Here is a 19879-nt window from a genome sequence, read left to right as displayed (position 1 = left end):
CTACATGTGAATAGAAATGTAATGGTATCATTGACACTATTATGATGAAATCCCATGGTATATTGTGATTAAACATTTGAAGAACCCCTAGTTTAACGTGGCTACACAATATTTAAAGCAACAATCCATTCATTAATATAATTAAAAATTAAGAATATAAATATGATGACACCCAATGCCAAGTGTTCAAGTTGAATTTAAATGCACATGAATAGTTCTCTTAGCTATTTAATAAATTGAATACTACAATGAGTCCCCCCTAGCGGGGGTTCAGGGGCAGCACCCTCGAAGCTAAAAATTGATGTAAAATTTCCTTGTAAAATATTGTAATTTCGTAGTCAATATAAGTCGTTCATCAGGCAAATGATCTGACGGTAGAAGTTATGTTTAATTTAGGCTTTTTTGCCCTAGAATGAAACCCTTCGCTATATATGAGAGAATTTTATTGTGGCTATGTATATATGTGTATTTTGAGCAAGAAAAAGGGATGAGATTGTGTGAGAGCGAAGATGAAATTGCAACAGATCTGTTGTAGGTTGTATCCCTTCATTTTGTTGGATAATATAAACGAAGGAATGGTTGTTTCTCCGTGGACGTAGCCCAAATTAGGCGAACCACGTATAACTGTGTCTCTCTTGTTTTGTGTGTTTGTATTTCTACAATATTTTATGTGTTCCATTGCTCTGTAATATATAAGTTTCTAACACCCCCACAGTCGCACTTCAATTCAAACTTTTTTTTTCGACCACTTTTAGTGGGCATGGGTAGTCATGGACCAACCTTACTTATTTTATGTGGGAACCCCTTGCCAAGTTTGACCTACCCAACAACCCATCACACAGGCGCCCTAGCGTGCCCAACACGTGATGCCCTGCCTTCATGCGGGCATTCACCCTGCTATGAAAATCAGTCAACACAAATCATTAACTCATCAATGACAACAAAATATTGTCATTTTTCAGTACCATGTTGCATAATCAATTAATTATAAATTGAATTTTAACACCTAAACATTAATTTAATCAATTTTATAAAAATCATTATGAGACCCATTATTGGGAACTTTGTTCATGGGCAGTCATGGGCTGACCTTACTTCTTTTCTGCGGGCACCCCTTTCCAAGTCGGCCCGACCCACCAACTCATCACACGGGCACCCCCTCCAGGAAAGCACCCTAACATTCCCAACACACAACACCCCATGGGCGCACAGGTTCCCTACCTTCGTGCAAGCACACCTAGGGTGTGGGCGTTTTCCCCGTCGTGCAAATCATCAACTCATCAATGACAACAAAATATTATCATTTTTTAGTACCATGTTGCATAATCAATCAATTATGAACCGACTTTTAAAACCTAAACATTAATTTAGTCAATTTTCTAAAAATCATTATGAGACCCCCTGGTGGGAACTCATTTCATGGGAATTCACTCGTCGCCCAACTCACCTAGTACATTTGCTTAATGACCCTAAGTCAAAATTGGAAATGATGGGATAAACATAAATAAGCTTCTCTTTGTTTCAAGAATAATATATTCTCTATTGAACAAGGCCAACCACATGAAGGTGGAAGCTCATATGGCTCCTCCCCCCCCACTGCCCCACATCACTCTCAATTCCGTGATACCAATCTATCTACTATAATATATTTGAAATAAATATAGTAACATCAAACATAAAAAATAGGTAAATACAAATTTAAGGTGAACGAAAGAGAACAAACCAACTGAAAACATATAAATATATACCTCGTACTTTTCAACATTTTGATATCATTAATATTCTTCCTCATCCAACTCGTGATCATCTATATCATCTAGTTCAGAATTCTTGTTCAAAGTTTTCGCCATATCAACATCATCATCATCATTTATATCATCATCTGAAATATTCTCTTCTACATTTGGTTCAACTTCTTGAAGTTCTTCGTCCAACAGAACGTCAATATCATCTATTTCATCCAAATTAACATTGTCTCAATTCACATATGTTCCTTGAACTTATTCAACGTATTCGTCTAATGCTGCATGAACCCCATGCTCCTCTACATCATCTTCTTCTTCAATTTCATCTTACTTCGCTATATTATACTTTACGAGCCTTGCTCTGGGATCATATCTAACTACATATGACTAACCTACTTTACCTAGAATATCTATGTAAAATATTGATCCAGATTTAAACAGGAACGCAACAAATTATAGATATAACCATACATATAGAGATGCAGCAGAAACAATACTTCATTTCATTACTGTAAAATAAATGGAAATAAACTAGCTAGGGCGATGGTAGCTTATCTCTGAGAAGAGATGTGGCGGCTACATGCCTTTAAACTGTGTTACAATGAGGCTCGAAGGCCTATTTATTGTTGAGAAATAATGGAAAACCTTAAACATCCAAAAACCTAACCCTAGAAGATAAAATGCCAAACTTTGGGCCCCGTTTGGGTAAATTGGTACATCAACTTCCCAGGGTCGTAACTTTGGCATATGATCTCCATTTGACGCGCACAATATCTCGTTAGAAATATCTATCCGAGAACTACAACTTTTGAAAGAGAAACATTAGTACATGGACCCATGTTGCTCCCAGTTTTCCCAAAAAACGTTGGTTAGGGCCTCAAAATGACTCCGGAAGTTCAGGACTCGAAAAACTGCTAAAAATAGTAAACTGTGCTACAATTAAGGAAATTGAAAAGCTGAAAGAAACAATGGTGGGGGTCAAAGTGGACTTGGCAGGTGACCACCAATATCCACCTGGATAATTCCTCCCCCATTAGGAAGCAATGGTCTGCATTGCGTTGAGTTCCTCCATGAGATGAGGAAACTTCTGCTGAATTTGATCCCTGGTGAGCCACTTGCCCTGGTCAAGGAGTTGGACTTCTTTGACAACTCGATACAGTTGGATATTCTTCTGGCAAGTGTTCTTAATCTGTGTGTCCATGATCCGATCAGTTGCAGCTTGTTCCATGCAATCTGGATTTAAATCTGTGGGTGTGAGTTGTTCTGCAATGTCGGATGTGTCTAGTAATGGTGGAAAGTATGGCCAAAGGCGGTCCACATTGAACACTGGTTGCAGGCCAAGGAATGGGGGAATGCTGAGCTCAAATACATTGTCTCCCACAACCTTGGTAATGGTGTAAGGACCATATTAGAGTGGTCTGAGTTTATGATAGGCTCCGGTAAGGTGTTCCTTTTGCAAATGCAACCAGACTTTGTCACCCACCTAAAACTTGTGTGGCACTCGATGTTGATCATGTCGCTGCTTGTGCTTGGCATTTGATTTCTCCATAATGTCATGGACCTGCTGGCAAATATGTTGGATGTGCTCAATGAAGTTGTTTGCCTTATTTGTTTCGGACTGGACATGAGCCGAATCTACGTGAGTAGCTGCAAATGGCATGGCCACATCAATGGGACATAGTGGTTGGAATCCCAAGGCCACCTAAAAAGGGTTGTGGCCAATCGAGTTGTGGAGAGCCCGGTTGTAGCTGTGTGGAACATAGAGGAGGCTCTCATCCCATGTGCATGTATGCTTTGAGTTGTACATGCGCAGAATGTGTACGATTATCCTGTTGACAACCTCTGTCTGACCATCAGTTTGAGGATGGAAGGTTGTGGACTTAGTGAGTTTGGTGTCCAGCATCGACCAAAGACTGGGCCAAAATGTACTGAGGAACCTGCTGTCCTGATCTGAGATGATAGACTGTGGGATCCCAAAGTGTACCCACACTCGTTCAAAGAAGAGTTTAGCAGTGGCTTCTGTTGTGATAGTCTTCTTGCAGACCGCCATAATGTCCATCTTTGAGAACCTGTCGACGACCACAAAAACACAGTCATTTCCATGTTTAGTAGAAGGAAGGACCGCCATGTAATCCATGGAGATGGATTCCCAAGGTCAACTAGGGGTAGGTAGCAAGGTATAGAGGCCTTGCTTATTGATGGTCAGTTTGGCAATGGCGCAGGCAATGCATGATCTGATGTACTTCCCGACATCCTATCAAAGATTCGGCCAATAGAAATACTTCTGCAGTACTGCCACCATTTTCTCGACCCCAAAATGCCCAGCAACCCAACTATAATGTGCTTCCCAAATCATCTTGGCATGCTCGCTTGAAGGAACACAAAGGTGACCCAGGTGGCATAACAGGGCATCCTGGAGGTGAAAATCTGGAACATGTTGACCCTCCAAGAGTGTCTGGTATGTGTGGCCGAATTCTGGTTCGCTTTTGTAGAGAAGTGGTTAATCAAAAGTCTCATGCCCATAAGAGTTGAGCATGGTAGTTAACGCCATGATCGGTGGTCGACTGAGGCAATCTACAACATTATTGGTGTTTCCCTTCTTATAATTGATATTCAAATGGAACTATTGCAGGTATGTGGACCACTTCTGATGGCGATCATTCTGCAATTTCCCTTGGGTCTGTATGAACTGTAGGGGTCGATGGTCTGTGTGGATGACCATTTCCTTCCCAAAAATGTAATGCTTCCATTGTTGGCAGGCCTGCACAATGGAATACATCTCTTTGTCATAAGTGGGATACTTCCTGACTGTGTCTGAAAGTGTTTCACTGTGATATGCCACTAGATGCCCGTGTTGAGTAAGGACTGCCCCAATAGCATAGTCAAAGGCATCTGTCTCGACCTCAAATGGTTGTTTCAAGTCTGGTAATGCGAGAACTGGTGTTGAGCAGAGGCGATCTTTCAACTCTGTGAATGCCTTCTATTGAGATTTAGACCAAAATAATTTTGCTTTTTCTCCTCCCTTGGTGACTTGACTCGAGGACCAAGTGAAGTTGGCAAGACCGAGAAAGTTGCGGAGCTCTGTCAGAGTGGTTGGAGATGGCCAATCCTAAATGACTTGGATCTTGGCTGGATCCACATGCACCCCCCATTCATCAATAATGTATCCCAGATACTGAACCTGGGTCATGCCAAAAGTGAATTTCTCCAAATTGGCACATAACTTGTGTTGTCCCAATGTTTGGAGAACCTATCAAATGTGATGGAGGTGCTCTTCCCAATTTTGGTTGAAGATCAGGATGTCATCCAAGTATACCACTACAAATGAGTTGGTGAATGGCCGCAAGATGTCATCCATTAGCCTCTTGAAGATTACAAGAGCATTCTTCAATTCGAAAGGCATAACCAACCATTCAAAAAGGCCCTCCTTGGCTTTGAAGGTCATCTTCCACACATCGAAGGGTTCGATTGGTACCTAGTGATATCATAACTTCAAATTCATCTTGCTGAAATATTTTGCCCCCTTCAGTTTGTTCAGGAAGTCATCAATCCGTGGGATCAGGTACCTATTACAAATAGTGATCGTGTTCAATGCCCGATATTCAATACAGAGCCTCCAAGTCCCATCCTTCTTCTATACCAACACGATCGGGCTCCCACAGGGCAATTAACTTGGATGGATGTGACCTTTCTGCAGCAGCTCCTGAATCTGCCTCTTGATTTCATCGTTCTCCAAAATGGCCGATAGATTGGTCCAATGGGGAGCAGTGCACCTGGGGTCAGATCGATGGAGTGCTTGACCTAACAGTGTAGAGGAACCCTTGCGGGGGAGGTGAAGATGTCCTCGTAGTCCTCCACGACCTCCGATATCCTGTACAACTTATTTCCCAAAGTAACAATAACAACATGGGGCCTTGATTCATACACCGCATGTCGCTTCCACAAGTATGGTTCTCCTAATAATACATCACAAACATCAAGGGGAGCAATGTCACACAATACCTCATCCATGAAGGGCTTGATGTTGTATGGAAGGCGACACTGCTAGCTCACGCGAAGATCCCATCCTTGGTGAAGCCACCCAATGGTGTACGGTTGTGGATGTGTTGTGGTCAGCAAGCCCAACCACTTCACGACCTCTGCCAAATGAGGCTCTTTTGGCTCTCACTGTCGACAATGAACTATAGCGAGGAGCCCTTTACCCACATCTAGGAGTGGAAGAGACGCTCCTCCTCCTCTGGATCTTCAGGTTCCTCCTTCTGGATCTTCATGGTGGCAACGGTGGCGTTGGGCTCCACATCGATAATCTGCTTCCCTTTGTCATTCCCCTTGTCAGGTTCTGACTCAAATTCGGAACATGCATCTGATTCTGAAACCTTTAGCTCGGCCACCAGTGACTGCTTGGCCCAACACTCACTTGTGTTGTGAGTGGAGATCTTATAGAACTCACACCACTTTCCCATGTCCTTTTTTGGCTTCACGGCGCTGTTATTTTCTTGCAGCTCTGGCGGGTTGTCCTGGGCCGCCCCGCCTTGGCTTTGTCCTTTGTTATGTGGTTTGGGGGCACCTTTCCCTTGCTTTGGATTCGCAGATCCAAAGTCTCACTTCTTTTGTCTAAACTTTTGCTCAATCTTGATGGCATATCGATAGGTCGTGCCTTGCAAGGAGATGTTCAGGAATTCTATTTCTTCTTGGATGTAATCATGCAGGCAACAACGGTATTTGAGTACCAAATGCTGCTCTGAATCCCTGATACCCAACTTTGTACGAAGGGTATGGAAAATAATGGTAAACTCCAGCACATCTTGGTCCCTTCCCTGACCCAGCGTGGTCCACTTTATGTATTGATCCTCATAGCTTCTGACATGATAGTACTGCTCCTTGATGGCAGTCCGGAATGAATTCCAAGTGGGTGCGGCTGAAAACAGTGAGGCCATACTTTCATCCTTCTGCTCGCAGTAGGTTTCCCACTAGTCCTTAACGTGGGGGGCAGCTTTGAGAAGAGAAAACGTAACCTTTTCTTGGCCGGAAAAATCATGAATAGAAAAATACCCTTCTAGCATATTTAACCATTTATCTACGGCATCTGCATCTATCTGACCCTCAAATATGGGAATGTCAAAGTTAACTTGTACCTTAAAGCATGTAGCACTTCCAGAGTAGCTGCTGGAAGTAAATGTGTCGCCCCTGGGTAGCCGCTGAAGAATCTAGGAAAAGTTGTCCATCATTGCGTTCCTTTTTCGCTCGAAGGCCTCTTCGAGCAAGATTTTCATAGGATCTCCTACCCCCTCGTCTTTCTTTTCATCTGCCATGGGAGGCCATCGGGATTTTTGAGGTTGGTCTTGCAAAAGTTTGACCAGTTCAAGCCCTAACTCCTTATATCTCGACCTCAATGCGGACATGCAAAGAAAGACAGAGAAATAGCAGACTGCTCTGATACCACTGATATGGATTTAAACAGGAACGCAACAAACTACAGATATAACCATACATATAGAGATGCAGTAGAAACAATACTTTATTTCATTACTGTAAAATACTGAAATATGCCTACAAACAAAAATGGAAATAAACTAGCTAGGGCGATGGTAGCTTATCTCTGAGAAGAGATATGGCGGCTACATGCCTCTAAACTGTGTTACAATGAGGCTCGAAGGCCTATTTATTGTTGAAAAACAATGGAAAACACTAAACATCCAAAAACCTCACCCTAGAAGATGAAACGCCAAATTGTGGGCCCCTTTTGGGTAAATTGGTACATCAACTTCCTAGGGTCCTAACTTTGGCATACGATCTCCGTTTGACACGCACAATATCTCGTTAGAAAGATATATCCAAGAAATACAACTTTGGGAAGAGAAACATCGGTCCACGAACCCATGTTGCTCCCAGTTTTCCCAAAAAATGTCGTTTAGCGCCTCAAAATGGCTCTGGAAGTTCAGGACCCGAAAAACTGCTAAAGTAAATTGTGCTACAATTAAGGAAACTGAAAAGCTAAAAGAAACAATGGTTGGGGTCCAAGTGGACTTGGTGGGTGGCCACCAATTCCCACCTGGATCAAATACTTGTTCACATTGTCTTCGAAGAACATAGGGCTCAGATCCTAGCTAAATATTCCTTGTATCAACCATGGTAAATCTATTTTCATGCTCAATAATGGTTCTATCAGGGTCACATTCATGGATTTGTACCCTAAACCATTTGACATCGAACATAACTATTTTGAAGGCTTCAAAGTGACACTCAAGTATATCATTTAGATACCTATAGTATCGATTGTCAAAAACTTTTAGATGTTTATCACCTCTACAATAAACATTGATAACCTGAAATATTGTAGTTATCCCACTATCAGAAGTTTTCATCTTTTCATCCAACCTTTTGATTCGAAATTTGTAGCCATCACACCACATTTTTTTGTGATGTTTCAACTACAATACAGAAAACAAATAAAAAAATGCATTGCCAATTGATAAGCATATGTATACTTGAAAATTTTTCAAATTAAGAAAAAAACACGCCATATGCATCAATATAATTGTAAAAAAACTTAGCATGGGTGAATATGCTTGCCTGATAATATTTTAAACCATATGCTAAATCAATTTTCCTCTATGTAAGATTGGTATATCCACTGCGTTGAGCTTCTTTGACCAATGTAGACACACCATACCATGATAACCTTCCATTATTAGGTTTTTGTATCATTCAATCTGTTAGGCCCCTATAATACTAGTGACTCCCCCATTACTATTGTCATTGTATCCCTTATTGTTATTATTGTGCCCCTATTGTCCCCATATTGTTATTAGTATGCCCCAAAGAAACCCACTATTGTTATTTTTGTGCCCTTATGTTATTATTGTTATGTCGGCTTGATTATATTGTGACCCCTTAGACTCCTATATATAGAAGGGAGGTTTATTCATTTGTATCATCCAAGAATTGTTCATTTGTGTAATGTAAAGGAGGTTTCCCCATCAAAGAGGCTTATTTATAAGGCGTTCATCTATCTTTTCTATATTTTTGTGAGCTGGTTTCATAACATTTGGTATCAGAGCTTTGGATTCTAGGGTTTCGCTGCTCCAAACAAGTCATTGTGGAATTTGCACTATAAATTTTTTTCTGCGACATTTCAGAAGCTAAAAAAAAAACCCATTTGAGACAAAATCGTGTTGAACCTCCAGTCTGAATCTTAGATCCTGTCTCAATATATTTTTGGAGATATAATCTTAGGAAATTAGGGTTGTTTGCAAACCCCCAAATTACATTCCAAACAGGTCACCTTGGGAAAATCGTCATAATGTTCGCTCTAAGCATCAGATTGAAATTTCGTAAGATGTTATAGAAAGAGGACAGACTTTAGTTTTTTTGTGTATAATTTTCAGAACCTAAAGTTGAAACAATGACCCGTGGCGTGTCGTAAAATTTCGCTCTACCGAACCAGTCTATACTCAGATCATCGTGGGAGATTTGGCATAACTCTTCATTGGAGAATCTAATATTGATTAGACTTGTGGGGTTAGAAAGATTACTCAGAGGGTTACCATAGGAAGCAATTTCAAACCTAGGAGATCCAAAATTACAGAGATACATCAGATTCAATATCGAGCTCCTACAAAGTGAAAAAAGGTGTGTAGTTTTTTTTTAATTTTTGCATAAGCTTGGTTTGAAAAATTAGTTTGAAGGAATTCGAAGGGCATAGTGAAGAATTATTATCAGTAATTGATGCCTCGAAGAAAGAAAATGGAAACACCTAGTAAGCAACCTGAAAGCTCTAGCATGACTCATGAAGAAGAGGAAGAAATGCAACATGATATATCAAAATTATGAGACCAAGTGCAACAAATTTCACTCACACAAAAAGTAACAGAAAATAAGATGGATGGTTTAAAGAAAGACGTAGAAGCTAAGATGGATGGTTTAGAGAAAGGCATAGAATCTAAGATGGATGGTTTAAAGAAAGGCATAGAAGCTAAGATGGATGGTGTGGAAGCTAAGATGGACAACGTGGAAGCTAAGATGAATGGCATGGACGCTAAGATGAATGGCATGGATGATAAGATGGAAGAATTGAAGATAAATTTGAATAAGTTGCTACAAGAAATGGTCACTAATGGTGAAAGGGTAGTAAAGGAAACTCATGATGAGAACAAAAGAAATGTTAATCATGATTTCATAGACTCTAATGTTGGATTTAAGACCCACCATGTTCCAAAAATCAATATGAGTAAGTTTGATGGCAAGGATCCCGAAACATGGATACTACAAATGGAGCAATTTTTCGATCTCCATAACTTGAAAAACACACAAAAGGTACATATTGCAACTTTATATTTGGAACTAAATCAGTTTGTATGGTATCGATGGCTTTTCTCTCATAAACAAATTGTCACATTGGAAATTTTTACGGAAGAAATGATAGCACATTATGAGGATACAAAAAGCAACATCTTTTTTAGCCAATTGATAAATCTCAAACAAAAGGGTTCAATGATGGAGCACATTGAGGACTTCCAAAAACTAAACATAAGGGTAAAAGATATTCTAGAGGAGCATAGGATTGATGTGTTCATAGGGACTTTAAAGGATAATATCCAACATGGGGTTCACCTTTGGGAACCTGATTCATTGGAGAAGGCATTCAGGTTAGCAAGAAAAATGGAAAACAAAATTATGGCAACCAGGAAGCCTACTGCTCACAATTATAAAGATGGAAGTGTTGTTTCCCCTAGCCTTCCACAACCTACAAGGTTGACACCACAACAATTAGAAGAAAAAAGAGCAAAAGGGCTTTGTTATAGTTGTGATAACAAATACACTAAAGGTCATAAGTGTGCTGAGAAGAAATTATTCTACATAGATTGTGAAGAGGAGGAAGAAAAGGAACAAGAAATGTCAAAAGAAGAGGATATACTCCAGGAACAAACCCTAGATAAAGAAGAAATGAATCCGGCCATATCTTGTAATGCATTGGCTAGAATTACCACTCCTCAAACTATCAAGATAGAAGGACATATTAAGAAGAAAAAGGTAATAGTGTTGATCGATTCAATAAGTACCCATAATTTTATTCATTGTAAGATAGCAAAGGAATTGAATTACTTCCTATATCCAGCACCAGAGTGTCAAGTAATGTTTGCAAGTGGAGGAACCATAAATTGCTCTAGAAAGTGCCATAATATCAAGCTATCCATGGGAAAATATGTATTGAATAGCCCAACACTTTCCATTCCAATGGGTGGTGCTGATGTTGTATTAGGAGTCCAATGGCTACAATCCTTGGGTACAATAGCTTTTCATTTTCAAGAACTCTTCATGAAATTTTGTGCTGAAGGAAAGGAAGTTGAATTAAGGGGTATTGCAAGGAAACCAAGAAAGATAATCAGATCTAACAATATGACAAAGCTTCTAAAGAAGGAACAACGAGGTGTAATTGCACAATTATGTTCACTAGAGGTTCCCAAATCGAAATCATCTATTTCTCCAAATCTCCAAAAATTCTTGGACAATCATTCCAAGGTATTTGAGACTCCCAAAGGTCTCCCACCTATTCGTGATTATGATCATGCTATTCATTTGATTCCGGGAAGTGTTCCTCCAAACATCAGGCCGTACAGATATCCCTATGTCCAAAAGAGTGAAATTGAACGTATGGTTGCAGAAATGCTAGAGGCTGGTATAATTCAACCTAGTCAAAGCTCTTTCTCTACTCTAGTAGTATTGGTGCACAAGAAGGATGGATCATGGTGCATGTGTCCAGATTATAGTGAGCTCAACAAGCTCGCTATTAAAGATAAATTTCTCATTCCTGTCATTGATTAATTATTGGATGAATTACATGGATCAATTTACTTCACCAAGTTGGATCTTCATTCAGGATATCATCAAATCAGAATGAAGACTGAAGACATTTCGAAAATAGCATTTAGAACTCATGATGGTCAATATGAATTTTTGGTCATGCCTTTTGGCCTTACCAATACACCTTCTACATTTCAAGGTTTGATGAATTCCATTTTCAAACCCTTCCTTAGAAAATTTGTGTTAGTATTTTTTGATGATATACTAATCTACAGCAAGTCTTGGAAGGATCATGTTGAACATGTTGACAGGGTGCTCAAACTATTGGAGGAGAAACATTTATATGCAAAAATATCCTAATGTTTCTTTGGAGTATAAGAGGTGGAATATCTAGGTCATATTGTATCTCATGAAGGTGTTAAGGTAGACCCTAGAAAAATTAAATCCATTAACGAATGGAAAATCCCCACATCCATAAAGCATCTGCGAGGATTTCTCAGGTTGACAAGGTATTATCGCAAGTTTGTTAAGAATTATGGGAGAATAGCAGCACCTCTAACAACATTATTGAAGAAAGGTGCATTTTCATGGACTCCAGAAGCAACAAAGGCCTTTGAACATCTTAAAGAGGCAATGTGCCAAGCACCGGTCTTAGCTACGTCGAACTTCACAAAAACCTTTAATGTGGAATGTGATGCTTCAAGAAATGGAATTGGTGCTTTTTAATGCAAGATGAAAGACCCATTGCTTTTGAAAGTCATCCAATCAAAGGAAAGTATTTACAAAAAGATATTTATGAGAAGGAAATGTTGGCAATACTACATGCACTTAAGAAATGGCGATCCTACCTAATGGGAAGACACTTCAAGGTAAAAACGAATCACGATAATCTTAAATACTTTTTAGAACAAAGATTATCCTCCGAAGAGCAACAAAAATGGGTCACAAAGATGTTGGATTATGACTTTGAAATCATCTACAAAAAAGGGAAGCAAAACGTTGTGGTAGATGCACTCTCAATAAAGGATGAGGATGTGGAAGCATTGATGTGCGCCATTTCTATTATCCAACTGGATTGGATAAACGAATCAAGGGAGGAATGGAAGAATGAAAAAGAAGCATGGGCACTCATTCGAAAGATACAACAAGATCCCAGTACATATGATACATTTAGCTGGAAAAATGATTCGTTATGGTACAAAGATCACTTATACCTATGTAATAATTCCCAACTCAAACAAAAGATTCTTATGGAATTGCACACTTCTCCCTTAGGAGGGCACTCAGGATTTTTAAAAACTTACCACAGGGTTAAGAAGGAATTTTTTTGGGATGGCCTTAAATCGGATATTCAAAAGTTTGTGGCGGAATGTTTGGTTTGCCAACAAAATAAAGTTGAAACAATTAAGACCCCAGGTCTATTACAACCTTTATCCATTCCAAGCCAACATTGGGAGGAGGTTTCAATGGATTTTATCACAGGTTTACCCAAGTCTGAAGGAAAGAGTGTCATCATGGTGGTAGTTGACAGACTTACCAAGTATGCACACTTTTGTGCATTATCACATCCATTTAAAGCCAGTACAGTTGCTATTGCATTTATGGAAACAATTCAAAAGCTACATGGAAACCCAAAGATTATTGTAAGCGACAGAGATCCCATTTTCACTGGAAATTTTTGGACAGAATTATTTTCTTGTCTCGATACTCAGTTATCTCATAGTTCATCTTATCATCCTCAATCTGATGGGAAAACCGAGATAGTAAACAAATGTTTGGAAGGATATCTTTATTGCTTTGTATCTGATAAATAGACACAATGGGTCAAATGGTTGCCTCTAGCTGAATGGTGGTATAACACTTCCTTCCATACTGCAACAAAAATGACCCCATTTATGGCACTTTATGGATATCATCCACCATCCATCACATCATATTTAAGAGAAAATTCTAAGGTTCAAGCAGTGGAACATCACATCGAGCATCAACAACAAGTTCTCCAACTCTTAAAGGATAACCTCACGTTGGCGCAAAATAGAATGAAACAATAAGCAAATCAACATCGCAGCAAAAGAAGCTTTGATGTAGGTGACTGGGTATTCCTACGTCTACAACCATATAAACAAATTTCCCTCAAGCAAGCTAAGAAGGATAATAAATTATCACCAAAGTATTATGGTCCGTACAAGGTGTTGCAAAATATTGGTACTATGGCATACAAATTGGAGCTTCCTGAGTGCACCCAGTTTTCCATGTTTCATGTTTAAAGAAGGTTATAGGTGACAAGCTCCCAGTTCAAACAATATTTCCAGAACTTGACGAGGAAGGAAAAATCATTGGAACTGGAAATAGTCACAGAAACAAGAACTCGACAACTACGAAATTCATCAATTTCGGAGTATCTCATCAAGTGGAAGAACTTATCCACTGAAGATTCCACATGGGAGGATGAGAATTTTATATAGAAGCATCCAAAACTACTCAAGCGTTGAGGACAACTCTTTTTGGAAGGAGAGGGGCATGTTAGGCCCCTATAATACTAGTGACTCCCCCATTACTATTGTCATTGTATCCCTTATTGTTATTATTGTGCCCCTATTGTCCCATAGTGTTATTAGTATGCCCCAAAGAAACCCATTATTGTTATTTTTGTGCCCTTATGTTATTACTATTATGTCGACTTGATTATATTGTGACCCCTTAGACTCCTATATATAGAAGGGAGGTTTAGTCATTTGTATCATCCAAGAATTGTTCATTTGTGTAATGTAAAGGAGGTTGCCCCCTCGAAGAGGCTTATTTCTAAGGCGTTCATCTATCTTTTCTATCTTTTTGTGAGCTGGTTTCATAATGCAATCCATACCTTCATCCAATCAAGATTGTTAGCAATGTATATATTTCATCCCACTCTCGACGAATTGTATTAAAATAAAACAATTCACACACACACACACATATATATAATTAGTTACCATGTTATACCTTCATAATAATGGATTATGCAGGAAGACTAAAAACTAACTAAGTACAATATACATAAAAACAAAAAAATTCAAATGTTCTATAAATCTCCAGTATCTACTTACATCTCACTTTTATCATTATACCTTTCCCCAATAGGTGCTCCCCTTCAAATTTGTCCATGGATTTGATATCCCAAATTTGATCCAATACATTAATACCTTTTCCTATTTGACGACTATAAACCATGGTTTGATATACCATATATCCCTATACCATAGAACCCTGAAGACGTTCTCTTTGTCTGAGAAAAGCCTTTAGTGATTTCAAGTTCCTCTCAACCATCCACATTGATCTTGTGTGTATAGGTCTACAGTTTTAAATCTCCTCAACTTAGTGTATGAGGTAATGTTCTTGTGCATTGAAAAATGTTGAAGGTAGATACTTTTTCATTTCACACATTATACGAGGAATTTGTTTCCTCCAATACTTTATATCTTCTTTATCGGTTTCCTTAGATGACAACCATCTACAAATGAAGCAAGCAAATCATAGGTTTCAACCAAAAAAGTATATAGTACATGATGACAATTAAAACACATGCAGTCAAAAATGTGTGACACAACAACTTATTGAACAAATTACACTTTGCAAATAAATCTCCATTTACCTCATGTATTTTCCAAGGTCATATATAACTTGTTTGACATTGTTGTCAAATTTTTTTGGGAGAGATAGAGGTAGAACCTATTGTAACAAAAATAATGATCGATCATTATAATTTCCCAAATTAGTAGAAAAGAAAAACACTAATTAACAAGATGTTTCAGCGATGTATAAAATATATATACACCAAAATAATTACCTTAGTGAACATATGCTAATCATGAGTTTTTACCCCACCTAATTCACCTTTGTTTGTTAGGATACTCTTTATGTTTGAAGAAAATCTAGTTGGAAATTTAATTTTTTCAATAACCTCTTTAACATCCTTTCTTTTCCACTATGTCAATAACCAAGGAAGGGTGCTTATTTTTTGGTCATCTCCATTGCTAATTGAGTGAATTTCATTTTGCAATGCATGGTTGGCCTCCTTAATGTTATTACAAATCTTGACAATTTTTTCTTTATCTCTCCTTCCATCTAAGATTCGCCATAAGGTCTCTATTACATTCTTCTTAATGTGCATTGTATCAAACAAATTAATAATTTCTTTATGCTCATAGTAGGGGAGTCTATTGAATTACTCGGGATAAATTTTCATTCCGCGTGGAAGTGCCATGTTATTAATGCCTTAACGACCTACAATGTGAATCATAATTAAAAATATTATAACAAAAATATAATATGTCAATTAGTACAATGAAGAAAATTCCATAAACATATAAAATAAACCAAATATATCATGTATATTGATACATAGAAAATTCAATCCATACCTTGAGAGACTCTATTATATTACAACTTCCATGCTCGAGGTGTCATTCTCCGTGGTCTTAATCTAGTATCTTCTTTCCCATTGAAAAGATTTTTTCAGTACTTCAGTTCCTATGGTTCTTGGAAAGGAAGTGCTTATACTCATAAAACACCTCCTTTCTTAAGCTTCTTGAATGATAATATTTCATCTTAGGACCAAAAACTGGACAAGAAAATTTACCCTTTGTTTGAAGACCTAAAGAGATGGAATAATTTTTATATCAATTATTTAAAGTATGTACAATGAAGGTAAAACTATTTTAAAAACATACATGAAATGAACTTCATAAAATTAAACACTATTAAAGTGCATGGTAATGTTATAACTTACCACATAAATGTGTCAACCCTAAGGCATTGTGAATTGTCCATACAAGCATTGCAAGGAATTTAAATCCCCTTTGTGCATCTACTAGTTTAGAGATATCATACATAGTGACACCATTCCATAACTCCACTAACTCATCGATGAGAGGCTCGGTATAAAAATTCATATCTTTGACGTCGTACTTACGTAATTGATTGAACAGACAATACATAATTAATACATATATGAGTAAACAAAAAACAAAAAAATAGAAGACATAATTATAAGGAATAATTGAACATTTATGAGTAAACAAAAAAATATAAGACATAGTTATGAAACAAACAAGACAAATGAGATGTTCGTGTGTTAAAAAAATATTCTAAACAAACTAATACCTGGAACACTCATTTTCAACATTATGTTCTCCCTCTTTATTGACTTCCATGGAGGAATGTTATTGTTGATAACAAAAACGAGCCACACCAAGTAAGTAGGTATGAGCTCTCCAAATGGATTGACACAGTCATCTTCTAATAAAATCTTAAGAGAATTCTTTTAAACTCTAGCCAATGCAAATCCATCTGCAGGCATTCGAAGAACACCATATTCACTTCTATTCGGTTCATGGTAATCCATAAGTTGTGTTATGCTTTTTCAATTGAACAATTTTCACAAACGTGGAATTATGGGAATATAATGAAGAAACTTGTGAGGCACCTTTTTTGTTACTTTATCGGTTTGATATCTACTCTCATCACATTTTGGGCATTTGTATTTCAACACATGTTCATTACAATAAAGAATATAATATTTAGGACATGCATGAATAACTTGATACTCCATTTCAATATCTTTCAGAATGGCATGTAAATCTCAGTGTGTGCGAGGTAACACATTTGATGGTGGTAACAAAAATTCACCTAATGATCTACAACATAAAAAAAAATAGGATTGTTTAATGTACTAAACAATATTAATCGTACATATTTCATCCAAATGTTACAAATTAATTAAACGATGATCAACGTACTAACATTAAAAATAAACGAAACAAATAATTTCTTTATCATGTATATAGTTCTAAATGTCACAAAATATATTACATACCTTAGGAGTTGTGTCACGCATGTATTTGAAAAACCATTCACCACCTTTAAGTTGACTAGCAGCAATATAGTAGAGAGAATATATGTTTTTGAGCCTTCATAAAGAGGTTTAATTTCCCTCTCAAGTACAGGTATATCAAAATAACGATCATCATACTGGTTTCCATCATCATCTATTCCAACATTATTAAATCTATCCTAGATCAATCTATCTATCACATCTTCTTCAACTATGTTATCAACATCATTACCTTCTTCCATAGGATCATTAGCTTGACCCTCAATATTAATCGTTCCATGTTTTTGAACAACAAATTTTAGTACAACCACCTCGTCCTCGTCGAGAAATGCCCTAGGGGGGGCATACTATACAATTGCAATCAATAAAGTAAATTAGTATATATAGAAAATATTTAAACGTTGATATAACAACCATTTAAAAAGATAATATATAAGGAAAACAAAGACAAGAAAGAAAAAGATAAATACCAACTTAGGTGATACCAAGAAACAAAGACAAAAAATCAATGTTGATGCTTTTGAAATTTATCGAGATATTTAAGAATATGTTGAAAAAATATAAGAAAGATGTTACTTTTCTTGACCTGTAGGAAGTGAGACACTTTTTGAGATATATAGTCACAACCATAATAAAAAAAACATATCGATCTTATGTTTCATTCATCATTATAATGTCATATTATTTCTTAAGTTCACTTAGAGACCAGAAGTTTTAAGAGGATGGGTGAGAAACCATGAGCTTGGGTGAGAGAAAGAAAAAATTACAACAAATCAATGTGATCATGAAGCTTGTGCATGAATTCAGTAAGATGTTTAAGATTATGTTAAAATAATTTAGGAACAATCAACACATGTGAGCTGTAGGAATGTGTCTAGCTCATATTCTAATGATATGTAAGTGTTTCATGTAGAGAAGTGCACCAGAACTAACTCTAGTGATGTTTAAAGGTGTGACACATATAGGGGTGAACATATTTTAAAGTGGCCCCTGTGACTGTAAGAAGACATGATAATGACACTTGCACATGCAAACGACCTTGAAAGTGACACATGTCAAAGCGAAGATAACATGAAAACACCACTTATTAAAGTGAAAGCTAGCCAAAACAACAACCACGGATGTGAAAGCGGCACTTGTGAAAGTGAATTAAAGTGTGAAAAATATGATAATTGAGAAAACTCACAAAAATATAAGTACAAATGCAACCAAAGTGAGGGAGGTTGTCAACAAAAGTGATCACTAACTGTCGACATGAGTTGAACATTGCACATGAAATGCCTTGATGGACAGTGCTATGCTTGTTTAAGCTTGCATAAAGGAAGTGAAATTTTCTATAGGCAAGTGGTAGGGAACCCACTAAAGACATTTTTTTATAGGAAATCATTTTTTACTAAGGCACAATGTCAAACATCTCTCCTTCTACACAAAATGGAATATTCTTTATTTTTGACTACTTATTTGATTTGACCGAAATGTCAAAAACTCACTCCTTTGTACTTAGAGGTAAGTGAATTTTATAGAATAAAAACATTGATCCTACTTCAAAGGACATTTAAGATGGAATGTTCTACCTTGTATGAGTGATAATAAGTAAGAAAAACTTAGAAAAAATAACTATTGATGATTTATCAAGCATTTCATTAATCTACCCTTTTGCTAGAACTATTATAGCTTTCATATTACTTCAATTAGTTTTCTCATAATTTACAACAAATGAAACCCTTTACTTATCACAAAAAGAGACTTTATATAGAGGATTCTTCGCTCTATATCGCTTTAGCTTCAAAAGTTCATTGTCACCTAAAACATTTTTGTTGTAGTGTTTTCTTCTCAAAGGTGTACGAAAAGAACCCACTTAAGATTATGGATGAAAAACAATCTCATCAATACAAATGGCTACTAAACATTGTAGATCTGCAGGAACTGATAGAAACAATCCTGCCAAAATTTTGATCTATGTCACAATCATAGTTAAACAGCGAAAAGAAATAGTAATAACTCCAATCATCCAATGGAAACCGAATATAATAGTTTTATTATAACACCTGTGAAGAGAACGAATAAATGTTACTAGTCCCCCTCTATGGGATGGGTTCTTGGCTATCCTCAAACGTCTTCAACTTGTGTAGATTCTCTCTCCTCTATAACGTGTAAACGTAGCAAAAATATGTTGTGTGACAATGAAAATAATCAGAGTTACAAAAGTGAGTGCAACAATGAAAATAATCAAAAGTGAATAATGAATGGAAAACCCTTCTATTTATAACAAAATATTGAGTTATCCTCGAATAATGAGCAATAATAAAATATTATTAACCCCATTCTTGGAATAACCACTTGGAATATTTTATTATATTTGGTTAGGAGGGAAAAACTATTTAAACTTTTATTTAGAAATAATAAATAAATGATTTATTTATCATCTCAAGGAATTAGTTAAGGAATAATAAACAAA

The sequence above is a fragment of the Pinus tabuliformis genome, chromosome 7, assembly GCF_031772625.1.
Source record: "Pinus tabuliformis cultivar Carrire ecotype Pingquan chromosome 7, CPIR1, whole genome shotgun sequence".
In the NCBI taxonomy this organism is placed as follows: Eukaryota; Viridiplantae; Streptophyta; class Pinopsida; order Pinales; family Pinaceae; genus Pinus; species Pinus tabuliformis.
This window is presented reverse-complemented; position numbering follows the sequence as displayed.